We start from the raw sequence: 13,273 nt of genomic DNA, 5'->3' as shown, positions 1-13,273 counted from the left end.
CCCATGGATAGCCATTCTTGAGATCCGGAAAGTCTAAACCTTGTCTGTGGTATTTCGAGTAGGATCTGGGAAGGGATGGCTGTGACGAGCTTCAAACTCGCGAGTGCTGGGCGTAGTGACAGACGCAAAAGGATAGTAAATCCTATTCCAGTATGATCGAGAACCAACAGATGATTAGCCATGCAGTGACAGCGCATTGGACCATTTTCACAGAGAGGATGGGATGTAGCCATTGACAACGGTGATGCCCTACATAAAGCTTGCCATGAAAAGGAGTAGGAATGGTTGGATGAAGACAGTAGGAAAGCAGAGGTTCAGAGGAACGAAAGCATCTCTATACGCTTATCTAAAATTCTCACCAATGAATTACATAAGTATCTCTATCCTAGTTTATGTTTTATTTAGATTTTAATTATTGAATATTCATAACCAATTGAACTCGCCTGACTGAGATTTACAAGGTGACCATAGCTTGCTTCAAGCCGACAATCTCCGTGGGATCGACCCTTACTCACGTAAGGTTTATTACTTGGACGACCCAGTGCACTTGCTGGTTAGTTGTATTGAAATTGTGAAAGAAAACCAAGATTATGAACGTGCGTATAAAGTTTTCAGCGCCGTTACCAAGGAACGAGTAATCACGATTTCGTGCACCAAGTTTTTGGCGCCGTTGCCGGGGATTGTTCGAGTTTGGACAATTGACGATTCATCTTGTTGCTCAGATTAGGTAATTTTATTTTAATTTTAAGCTTTTTATTTCTTATTTTTGAAAAAAAATACAAAAAATTTTTCTTTTTTTTCGTGTTTCCCAAAATAATTTTCGAAAAAAAAAAAACCAAAAAAATTAACAAAATCATAAAAACCAAAAATTTTTATGTTTCTTGTTTGAGTTTAGTGTCAATTTTTAAGTTTGGTGTCAATTGCATGTTTATCTCTTTCTTGCATTTTTCGAAAATTCATGCATTGCATTCTTCATGATCTTCAAGTTGTTCTTGGTAAGTCTTCTTGTTTGATCTTCATATTTTCTTGTTTTGTATCTTTTCTTGTTTTTCATATGCATTTTCAATTTGTTAGTGTCTCAAAATTAAAAATTTTTAAGTTTGGTGTCTTGCATGTCTTTCTTTTCTTAAAAATTTTCAAAAATAAGTTCTTGATGTTCATCTTGATCTTCAAAGTGTTCTTGGTGTTCATCTTGACATTCAAAGTGTTCTTGCATGTATTAGTTGTTTTGATTCATAATTTTTATGTTTTGTTTCAATTTAGTGTTTTTCTCTCTCATCATTAAAATTCAAAAATCAAAAAATATCTTTCCTCTATTCTTCTCATAAATTTTCGAAAATTGAGTTGACTTTTTCAAATTTTTTTTCAAAATTTAGTTGTTTCTTATGAGTCAAATCAAATTTTCAATTTAAAAATTCTATCTTTTTCAAATCTTTTTCAAAAATCAAATTTTTTTCATTTTTCTTTTATGATTTTCGAAAATTTCAAAATTTATTTGCAAAATCTTTTTCTTATTTCTATTTCATATTTTCGAAATTAATGCTAACAATTAATGTGATTGATTCAAAAATATTAAGTTTGTTACTTGTCTAATAAGAAAGGTTCAATCTTTAAATTTTAAAATCAAATCTTTTTGTTTCTTGTTAGTCAAGTAATCAACTTTAATTTTCAAAATAAAATCTTTTCAAAATTCTTTTTCAAATCTTTTTCAAAATAAATTTCAATCACATCTTTTTCAAAATTTAATTTCAAAATCTTTTCTAACTTCTTATCTTTTCAAAATTTGATTTTCAAATCTTTTTCAATTAACTACTTGACTTTTTGTTTGGTTTTAAAAGTTTACTATTTCAATCATATCTTTTTCAAAACTACCTAACTAATTCTCTCTCTAATTTTCGAAAATTCCTTTCCTCTTTTTCAAAATTTCATTTTAATTAACTAATTGTTTTTAATTTTAATTTAATTTAATTTCAATTTTAATTTTAGAATTTTAAATTTAATTTTAAAATATTTTTATTTTATTTTGTTTAATTTTTGAATTATTCTTCTCCCTCACCACCTTCTATTTATTTATTTAATTACTAACACCCCTCTTCATCTAAGAATTCGAACCTACTCCTCACCCTTGTGTTTGGATTCTCCTTCTTCTATTCTTTTCTTCTTCTACTCACATAAAGAAATCTCTATACTGTGACATAGAGGATTCTATATTTTCTTTTCTGTTTTCTTCTTTTTCATATGAGCAGGAACAAAGATAAGAACATTCTTGTTGAAGCTGATCCTGAACCTGAAAGAACTCTAAAGAGGAAGCTAAAGCACAACTCTCTGGAGAAAATCTGAGTGAAAATTTCGAAAAAGAAGGAGACATGGCCAAAAATAATAACAATGCAAGGAAGATGCTTGGTGACTTTACTGCACCTAATTCCAATTTACATGGAAGAAGCATCTCAATTCCTGTCATTGGAGCAAACAACTTTGAGCTTAAACCTCAATTAGTTTCTCTGATGCAACAGAACTGCAAGTTCTATGGACTTCCATTAGAAGATCCTTTTCAGTTCTTAACTGAATTCTTGTAGATCTGTGATACTGTTAAGACCAATGGGGTTGATCCCGAGGTCTACAGGCTTATGCTTTTCCCGTTTGCTGTAAGAGACAGAGCTAGAGTATGGTTGGACTCTCAACCTAAAGATAGCCTGAACTCTTGGGATAAGCTGGTCAAGGCTTTCTTAGCCAAGTTCTTTCCTCCTCAAAAGCTTAGTAAGCTTAGAGTGGATATCCAAACCTTCAGACAGAAGGAAGGTGAATCCCTCTTTGAAGCTTGGGAGAGATACAAGGAACTGACCAAAAAGTGTCCTTCTGACATGCTTTCAGAATGGACCATCCTGGATATATTCTATGATGGTCTGTCTGAGCTATCAAAGATGTCACTGGACCATTCTGCAGGTGGATCTATTCACCTAAAGAAAACGCCTGCAGAAGCTCAAGAACTCATTGACATGGTTGCAAATAATCAATTCATGTACACTTCTGAAAGGAATCTTGTGAGTAATGGGACGCCTCAGAGGAAGGGAGTTCTTGAAATTGATACTCTGAATGCCATATTGGCTCAGAACAAAATATTGACTCAGCAAGTCAATATGATCTCTCAGAGTCTGAATGGATTGAAGGAATCATCCAACAGTACTAAAGAGGCATCTTCTGAAGAAGAAGCTTATGATCCTGAGAACCCTGCAATAGCAGAGGTGAATTACATGGGGGAACCCTATGGAAACACCTATAATCCCTCATGGAGAAATCATCCAAATTTCTCATAGAAGGATCAATAAAAGCCTCAACAAGGCTTTAATAATGGTGGAAGAAACAGGTTTAGCAATAGCAAGCCTTTTCCACCATCCGCTCAGCAACAGACAGAGAATTCTGAGCAGAACCCATCTAGCTTAGCAAATATAGTCTCTGATCTATCTAAGGCCACTCTAAGTTTCATGAATAAAATAAGGTCCTCCATTAGAAATTTGGAGGCACAAGTGGGCCAGCTGAGTAAAAGAGTCACTGAAATCCCTCCTAGTACTTTCCCAAGCAATACAGAAGAGAATCCAAAGAGAGAGTGCAAGGCCATTGATATAACCAAAATGGCCGAACCCAAAGAGGAGGAGGAGGACATGAATCCTAGTGAGGAAGACCTCCTGGTACCGTCAGTGAACAATAAGGAGTTTCCCTTAGAGGAACCAAAGGAATCTGAGGCTCATCTAGAGACCATAGAGATTCCAATGAACCTCCTTCTGCCCTTCATGAGCTCTGATGAGTATTCTTCTTCTGAAGAGAATGAGGATGTTACTGAAAAGCAAGTTGCCAAGTACCTTGGTGCAATCATGAAGCTGAATGCCAAATTATTTGGTAATGAGACATGGGAAGATGAATCTCCCTTGCTCATCAATGAACTGAGTGATCTAGATCAACTGACATTGCCTCAGAAGAAACAGGATCCTGGAAAGTTCTTAATACCTTGTACCATAGGCACCATGACCTTTGAGAAGGCTCTATGTGACCTTGGGTCAGGGATAAACCTCATGCCACTCTCTGTGATGAAGAAACTGAGAATCCTTGAGTTAAAGGCTGCCAATTTCTCATTAGAGATGGCAGACAAATCCATGAAAATGGCTTATGGACAAGTGGAGGACGTGTTAGTAAAGGTTAAAGGCCTTTACATCCCTGCTGATTTCATAATTCTAGACACTGGGAAGGATGAGGATGAATCCATTATCCTTGGAAGACCCTTCCTAGCCACAACAAGAGCTGTGATTGATGTGGACAGAGGAGAATTGATCCTTCAACTGAATGAGGACAACCTTGTCTTTAAAACTCAAGGATCTCCTTTTGTAACCATCGAGAGGAAGCATGAAAAGCTTCTCTCACTGCAGAGTCAATCAAAGCCCCCACAGTCAAACTCTAAGTTTGGTGTTGGGAGGTTCCAACCTTGCTCTGATTATCTGTGAGGCTCCATGGGAGCTCACTGTCAAGCTATTGACATTAAAGAAGCACTTGTTGGGAGGCAACCCAATGTTATTTAATCATATCTATTTTATTTTCTCTTTGTTATTTCGTGTTTTATTAGGTTGATGATCATGTGGAGTCACAAAAACTACTGAAAAATCAAAAACAAAATAAAAAACAACATTAAAAACAGCACACCCTGGAGGAGAGCAGTCTGGCATTTAAACGCCAGAAACAAGCATCTGTCTGGCGTTTAACGCCAGAAACAGGCACCAAGCTGGCGTTTAACGCCAGAAACAAGCATCTACCTGGCGTTAAACGCCAGAAACAAGCTACATTTGGGTGTTTAACGCCAGAAACAGGCAGCAGTCTGGCATTAAACGCCAGGATTGCACAGCAAGGGCGTTTTACACGCCTAATTGGAGCAGTGATGTTAAGTCCTTGGCCCCACTGGATCTGTAGACCCCACAGGATCCCCACCACTTCTTCTCCCCTCTTCACACCTTTTCATAACTCTCTTCCATAAATACCCTTCCCCAATCACCTCCATTACTCCTCCAAAACCATCATACAACCCACCTACACCCACCCAATCAAATTCAAACCATCACTATTTCCTTTTCACACATCATTACCACCTAAACCCCCCTAGCCGAACCATTCACACACCTCCATCTCCTCCATCTCTTCTTCTTCTCCTCCTTTCTTTCTTCTTTTGCTCGAGGACGAGCAAACATTTTAAGTTTGGTGTGGAAAAAGCATTGCTTTTTTTGTTTTTCCATAACCACTAATACCTCAAGGGATGCACTTCCCTCCATAGAATTATTGGGAGCAAATCAATACTTCCCTAGGAGAATTAAGTTCCAACATGGGACAACTAAGGGTGGAGCACCAAGAACACTCCATCATCCTCCATGAAATTAGAGAAGATCAAAGAGCTATGAGGGAGGAGCAAGAAAGACAAGGAAGAGACATAGAGGAGCTCAAGAGCACCATTGGTTCTTCAAGGAGAGGAAGACGCCACCCTCACTAAGGTGGACTCATTCCTTAATCTCCTTGTCTATTTATTTTCTGTTTTTCAGTTTTTGAGCCTTGTGTGTTATTTATGTTTGTGCCTTTACTACATGATCATTAGTGTCTAAGTGTCTATGCCTTAAAGTTATGAATATGAATCCATCACCTCTCTTGAATGAAAAATGTTTTAATTACAAAAGAACAAGAAGTACATGATTTCGAATTCATCCTTGAAACTAGTTTAATTATTTTGATGTGGTGACAATACTTTTTGTTTTCTGAATGAATGCTTGAACAGTGCATATGTCTTTTTGAAGTTGATGTTTATGAATGTTAAATATGTTGGCTCTTGAAGAATAAGAAAAAAAGGAGACATGTTATTTGATAATCTAAAAAATCATAAAAATAATTCTTGAAGTAAGAAAAAGCAGTGAATACAAAAGCTTGCGAAAAAAAAGAGAGAAAAATAAGTGAAAAAAAAGAGAAAAAGAACAAGCAAGCAGAAAAAGCCAAAAGCTCTTAAAACCAAAAGGCAAGAGAAAAAAGCCAATAACTCTTAAAACCAAAAGGCAAGGGTAATAAAAAGGATCCAAGGCTTTGAGCATCAGTAGATAGGAGGGCCTAAAGGAATAAAATCCTAGCCTAAGCGGCTAAACCAAGCTGTCCCTAACCATGTGCTTGTGGCGTGAAGGTGTCAAGTGAAAACTTGAGACTGAGCGGTTAAAGTCAAGGTCCAAAGCAAAAGAAGAGTGTGCTTAAGAACCTTGGACACCTCTAATTGGGGACTTTAGCAAAGCTGAGTCACAATCTAAAAAGGTTCACCCAATTATGTGTCTGTGGCATTTATGTATCTGGTGATAATACTGGAAAACAAAGTGCTTAGGACCACAGCCAAGACTCATAAAGTAGCTATGTTCAAGAATCAACATACTGAACTAGGAGAATCAATAACACAATCTGAATTCTAAGTTCCTATAGATGCCAATCATTCTGAACTTCAATAGATAAAGTGAGATGCCAAAACTATTCAAGAGGCAAAAAGCTACAAGTCCCGCTCATCTGATTGGAGCTAAGTTTTATTGATATTTTGGAATTTATAGTATATTTTCTTCTTTTTATCCTATTTGATTTTTAGTTTCTTGGGGACAAGCAACAATTTAAGTTTGGTGTTGTGATGAGCGGATAATTTATACGCTTTTTGGCATTGTTTTTACATAGTTTTCAGTATAATTTAGTTAGTTTTTAGTATATTTTTATTAGTTTTAATTAAAATTCACATTTCTGGACTTTACTATGAGTTTGTGTGTTTTTCTATGATTTCAGGTACTTTCTGGCTGAAATTGAGGGACTTGAGCAAAAATTAGATTCAGAGGTTGAAGAAGTATTGCAGATGCTGTTGGATTCTGACCTCCCTGCACTCAAAGTGGATTTTCTGGAGCTACAAAACTCCAAATGGCGCGCTCTAAATTGTGTTGGAAATTAGACATCCAGGGCTTTCCAGAAATATATAATAGTCTATACTTTGACAAAGTTTAGATGACGCAAACTGGCGTTGAACGCCAGTTCCATGCTTCATTTTGGAGTTAAACGCCAGAAACAGGTTGCAAAGTGGAGTTAAACGCCAGAAACAGGTTACAAACTGGCGTTCAACTCCAAGAGAAACTTCTACACGTGTAAAGCTCAATGCTCAGCCCAAGCACACACCAAGTGGGCCCCAGAAGTGGATTTCTGCATCATTTACTCATTTCTGTAAACTCTAGTAACTAGTTTAGTATAAATAGAACTTTTTACTATTGTATTTACATCTTTAGTTTCATCTTGAGATCACGTTTGGGGGGCTGGCCATTCGGCCATGCCTAGACCTTATCACTTATGTATTTTCAACGGTAGAGTTTCTACACTCCATAGATTAAGGTGTGGAGCTCTGTTGTTCCTCATGAATTAATACAAAGTACTACTGTTTTTCTATTCAATTCAAGCTTATTCCGCTTCTAAGATATTCATTCGCACCCAAGAACATGATGAATGTGATGATTATGTGATGCTCATCATTATTCTCACTTACGAACGCGTGCCTGACAAACACTTCCGTTCTACATGCAAACAAGCTAGAATGAGTATCTCTTAGATATCTAATACAGGGGACCGAGTCCGAGATATTAGAATCTTCGTGGTATAAGTTAGAACCCATGGATGGCCATTCTTGAGATCCGAAAAGTCTAAACCTTGTTTGTGGTATTCCGAGTAGGATCTGGGAAGGGATGGCTGTGACGAGCTTCAAACTCGCGAGTACTGGGCGTAGTGACAGACGCAAAAGGATAGTAAATCCTATTCCAGTATGATCGAGAACCGACAGATGATTAGCCATGCAGTGACAGCGCATTGGACCATTTTCACAGAGAGGATGGGATGTAGCCATTGACAACGGTGATGCCCTACATAAAGCTTGCCATGGAAAGGAGTAGGAATGGTTGGATGAAGACAGCAGGAAAGCAGAGGTTCATAGAAACGAAAGCATCTCTATATGCTTATCTGAAATTCTCACCAATGAATTACATAAGTATCTCTATCCTAGTTTATGTTTTATTTAGATTTTAATTATTGAATATTCATAACCAATTGAACTCGCCTGACTGAGATTTACAAGGTGACCATAGCTTGCTTCAAGCCGACAATCTCCGTGGGATCGACCCTTACTCACGTAAGGTTTATTACTTGGATGACCCAGTGCACTTGCTGGTTAGTTGTATCGAAATTGTGAAAGAAAACCAAGATTATGAACGTGCGTATAAAGTTTTCAGCGCCGTTACCAAGGAACGAGTAATCACGATTTCGTACACCAATTATGTAACTGTCTTTTGATTTCAGGTAGGTTTGCTTAAAGAAGTTTCATTGTTTTGTTGGAGAGGACACCAAGACGTGGTTATCTGTTGTTGGAAATTTGTTTTTATTTTTGTTATGTTGACTATTGAACCTTTAAACTTCTTTAATTGTCATATTTTAATTTCTTTTGTCGTTGAATTTCATTGAATCAAGACTTTTGTTAGTTATGGTGTACTTGTATTCTATAATTTCAATGTTATCACTTTGTGAAATAGTATGTGGTTATTGTTTGAATTGATTGTAAAACCAAACAAACTGAACCAAACCAAACCGATTTCAATTGGTTTGGTTTGGTTCAGATGGTCTCGATAAAAAACCGAACCAAATCGAACCGCAATTTAATTAATTGATTGGATTGGATGACTTTTTTCTCAAAAACCGAACCAAACTGCACCGCAAACACCCCTAATAATAATTAGCACTATAAAAACGATATGGTGCTTTCCAATTTAAATTTGATAAAGTAATTTTTAATTTAAATTAAAAGAAAAGCCGCACATAATATGGTGTTTTTTTTCAAGTGAACACTCAATTTAGTCTTCAACAAATTTTATATTAGATACTTTATTCTCTAACAAATTTTTATTCTCTAAAAAGCATTTAGAATTAATCTCTTCAGACAAATTAATCTCTCAATCACTTTAAATCAATTTTTCAATATACATGATGAATAAATAAGTTCCTAACATTTTATTATAAAACAATTACATTCTAAAAAAATGTACTCTAAAGCATATTAATCCTTCAAAACGACTCAAGAACCAATCTGTCCAACAGAAAAAATTCTTGAAGACTTTTAGAGAATAAAAATTTGTTGGAGACCTTAGATATCAATTTGGATATTTATTTATTTATTTTTGGACACAATTTGATGAGCAACAAATTCAAGTCGATCTAAAATCCTCCTAGAAGGAGAAGGTGCCTAGTAGAGAAAATTACTTTTGTATTCAACTAAATTCAACAAGAACTTAAATGCAATGACTTTATGAAATCACTAAGCCTCTATAGTGCTCAGGGACGGATTTACTCAACACCTAGTGGGGGCAACTACCCCTAGTGAATTTGAAAAAATTAATTAGTAGTTCTTAGTGAATTGTCTAATTCCCCCCACCCCCCATCCAATTCATTTTGACCCCACTCCCTACCCTCCAAATCCCTAACGGGCCAACCCCCTTCTCCTTCTCCCCTTTTTTAATTTTGTTCCTCTGCTCTAGCCTCCAACCTCCGCTTTCAGACTCCATCTCTCCAGAGTTACTGTCGTCTGCCACCACTCTCCTACTCCGCTAGTTTCTCTGTCGCTGTCCCGTTCAGCCTTTCTCTCGCGTCAGCTCCGTCGGTTCCTCCTTGCATCACCGCGTGCCCACGTCTGGTTCTGCCGCTGCGTTCTTTCAGCGTCTGGTGAGGTCTTCTTCTTCTTCTTCTTCTTCTTCTTCTTCTTCTTCTTCTTCTTCTTCTTCTTCTTCTTCTTCTTCTTCTTCTTCTTCTTCTTCCTCGGTCTTCACAGCTTCAAGCCTTCAATCCTCATCTGGTTCTGTCTTCCCGTTCCTTCGGCGTCTGGATCTGGTTCTATCTTCAGCAGTTCAGGGTGCGGGGTGTCGCTGGTTCTGCCGCTGGGTGCCGCTGGTTCTGCCGCTGGTTCTGTCACTGGGTGCCTAGGTCCTGGATGCCGCTGGTTCTGCTGTTGGGTACTGCTTATGATTTGTGTGGTTCTGCCGTTGCGTACCTGCGTTCCTCTTCTCAGTCTTCGGGATTTGTACCTACGTTCCTCTTCTGCTGCTTATGATTTGGTTAGGTCTTAGCCTCTTAGATGGTATTTGTGTTGGTTTTCTTAGCCTTTTGGTCATAATTCATATAGTTAGTTTACTTAGTTGCTTCATTCAGTTTTTATTCTCATTTGCTGCATTGTTATTAATTTGATATAGTTCATTAATTTGTTCTGATGTGATTGAATTTATTCTGATGTAATTGTGTTCTGATAGAGTTCTGATGTAATTGTTTGTTACTTTGTTAATTAACAATTGTGTTCTGATGGAATTCTAATGGAGTTCTGATGTAATTGTGTTCTGATGGAGAAATATTTTATACTGAATTTATATTTTATTAATTGATCAATTTTGTTATTTTGTGAATTTCGTTATTAATGGAATTCAAGTTAATTTTGTTATTTTATTAATTGATGTAATTTTGTTCTGATGTAATTTGTATTTGTTACTTTACTAATTGATCAATTTTGTATTTATAATTTTATACTGAACTTCTCAATTTGTATTGAATTGTGAATTAATTTAGGTTTATAATTTTATTCTATGAGTAATGGAGAAATATTTCAAAAGAACATCATTGGAGATTGGATCCCAAAACAATTCATCGACTTCTTCTAACAAGAGGAGGTTTTTAGAATTCGAAGTAGAGAGTCTCGTAGCAGATCCAGGACAACGACCAAAGATTTCAAGTTATCATCCAAATGACAGAGATAAAGTTAGATGTGAATATTTGCAAAAAGGTCCTTGTCAACCAAGGACTCATGATTTTCGGCAAACTGCTTGTGGTTCTTCTTTTCGAAGATTTAATCCTAATTGGTTTGATGATTATGGTAATTGGTTAGAGTATAGTATATCAAAAGATGTTGTTTTTGTCTTTGTTGTTATCTTATGAAACTTGAGACTAAAGGTGGCGATGCTTTTGTAACCAATGGCTTTTCAAATTGGAAAAAAAAGGAGAGATTACAAACTCATGTTGGGATTCATGATAGTGCTCATAATCAAGCTTCGAGAAAATGTGAAGCACTTATGAAACCAAAATAACACATTAGTGCTGCTATTGAAAAACAATCTGAGCAAGCTAAAAAGAATTATCAAATTCATTTGATAGCCACAATTGATTGTATTAGATTTCTTTTGCGACAAGGATTGGCCTTTCGTGGTAATGATGAGACAGATGATTCTGTTAATCAAGGAAATTTTTTGGAACTTCTAAACTTTCTTGTGCAACATAATGAAGAGATTGATCGTGCTTTCAAAAATGCTCGTGGGAATCTTAAACTAAGAGCTCCCTCAATTCAAAAAGATATTGTAAGAGCTATTGCAAGTGAAACGACAAAAGTTATTGTTAATGATCCTGGGGATAAATTGTTTGTTATTTTGGTTGATAAAGCCCGCGACATTTCTATTAAGGAGCAAATGTCAGTTTTTTTAAGGTATGTGAATAAAGAAGGGCAAGTTAGGGAGCATTTTTTGGATCTTGTTCATATTTCTAATACTAATGCTTTATCTCTAAAATTAGCATTGGAGTCATTATTAGCAACATATAATTTAAGTTTATCAAGAGTACGTGGCCAAGGATATGATGGTGCAAGTAATATGCAAGGAGAATTTAATGGTTTGAAAACTTTGATATTGAAAGAAAATTCTTATGCTTTCTATGTACATTGCTTTGCTCACCAACTTCAGTTAGCTCTTGCAACGGTTGTAAAAAAACAAGTTGAAATTGCTTTGCTTTTTAATTTGTTAACCAATTTGTGCAATGTTGTTAGAGTTTCGTGTAAATGAAGAGATATGCTTCGTGATAGTCAGATGACTAAGACAATTGAAGCATTACAAAGTGGAGAAATTGTTAGTGGATATGGTTTGAATCAAGAAATAGCTTGTCTGAATCCAAGACACTGAAATTGCTAGATAGACAACTTCAAGAACTCAACAATCGTTTTACAGAGGTGAATACTGAATTACTTCTTTGTATAGCTTGTCTGAATCCAAGACACTCATTTCTTGTGTTTGATAAGGAGAAGTTAATCCAGTTAGCTCAATTCTATCCATTAGAATTTTTTTCTACTCAACTTTTGGCACTTGATAGTCAACTTGAGAACTTCATACTAGATGTGCATTCTGATGATCAATTCTCAAACTTAAATGGGATTGGTGCTCTTTCTCAGAAATTGGTTGAGACTCGAAAAAATATTGTTTATCCATTAGTGTTTCTTCTTTTGAAGTTAGCTTTAGTTTTGCCTGTAGCAACTGCATCAGTTGAAAGAACTTTTTCTGCTATGAACATCATAAAGAGTCGGCTTTGCAACCGTATGGGAGATGAATTTTTAAATGATTATTTAGTGACATACATAGAAAGAGAGACATTTGATTGTATTGACAATGAAAAGATTATTCAATCTTTTCAAAATATAAAACCCAGAAGAATGGAATTTTAAATTATTTATTATTTAAATTATTATTTTATTATTTTAATTTGTTAGTTAAATAATTTGAGGAGTAATCATATTTTATAATACTATAGTATAATTATATAAATTATTATTATGCTATATATATTTTGCCCCCACTGATAAAATTTTCTGAATCCATCACTGTCTGTGACCTTTATGACCGGAGGAAAATGTGGGCAATGACTCACATTCGTGGCCACTTTTTCGGTGGATTTCGGACGACATCAAGATGCGAGGATTTGCATTCGATGCTTGGTGAGTTTGTCCACTCCCACCATAATTTGAGGGACTTTGTTGAACAATTTTTTTGCTATGTATTGGAGATGAGATCTCGGGAAACACAATCCGATATGTGTAGCGTGGTTGGACACTTAGTGTTGCAAAGTCCGTTACATGATTTGGAAAGGTCTGCTGCAAAGTTACAAACGAGGAAGATATTTCTCTTGTTTCGGCCCATGTTGTCCCGTGCATGTACATTAAAGGTCCGATCTTGTACATTGACTCTGACATCGGACATATACACCATTTCACGGTCGGACAATTCACACAACTACTGGCATGTTTCGTACTATCCCGAGGATTCGATATTTAAGTGCTCTTGTTTAAGGATGGAATCCCTTGGAATACCATGTGATCACATTGTGGCTCTTCTTGTACATCTTCATTTCA

The 13,273-nt window shown here is 36.0% G+C and overlaps 1 non-coding gene across 1 annotated transcript; it reads right to left on the bottom strand.

Annotated features, from left to right (window-relative positions):
* Nucleotides 1–2,759: 2,759 nt before the first annotated feature.
* On the bottom strand, nucleotides 2,760–2,867 carry LOC112752253 (small nucleolar RNA R71). The gene has a single exon (XR_003176700.1). It is a non-coding gene; the product is annotated as a small nucleolar RNA R71 (small nucleolar RNA).
* Between the last annotated feature and the right edge of the window lie 10,406 nt (nucleotides 2,868–13,273).

This window comes from Arachis hypogaea, chromosome 15, assembly GCF_003086295.3.
Source record: "Arachis hypogaea cultivar Tifrunner chromosome 15, arahy.Tifrunner.gnm2.J5K5, whole genome shotgun sequence".
Lineage (NCBI taxonomy): Eukaryota > Viridiplantae > Streptophyta > Magnoliopsida > Fabales > Fabaceae > Arachis > Arachis hypogaea.
This window is presented reverse-complemented; position numbering and strand designations above follow the sequence as displayed.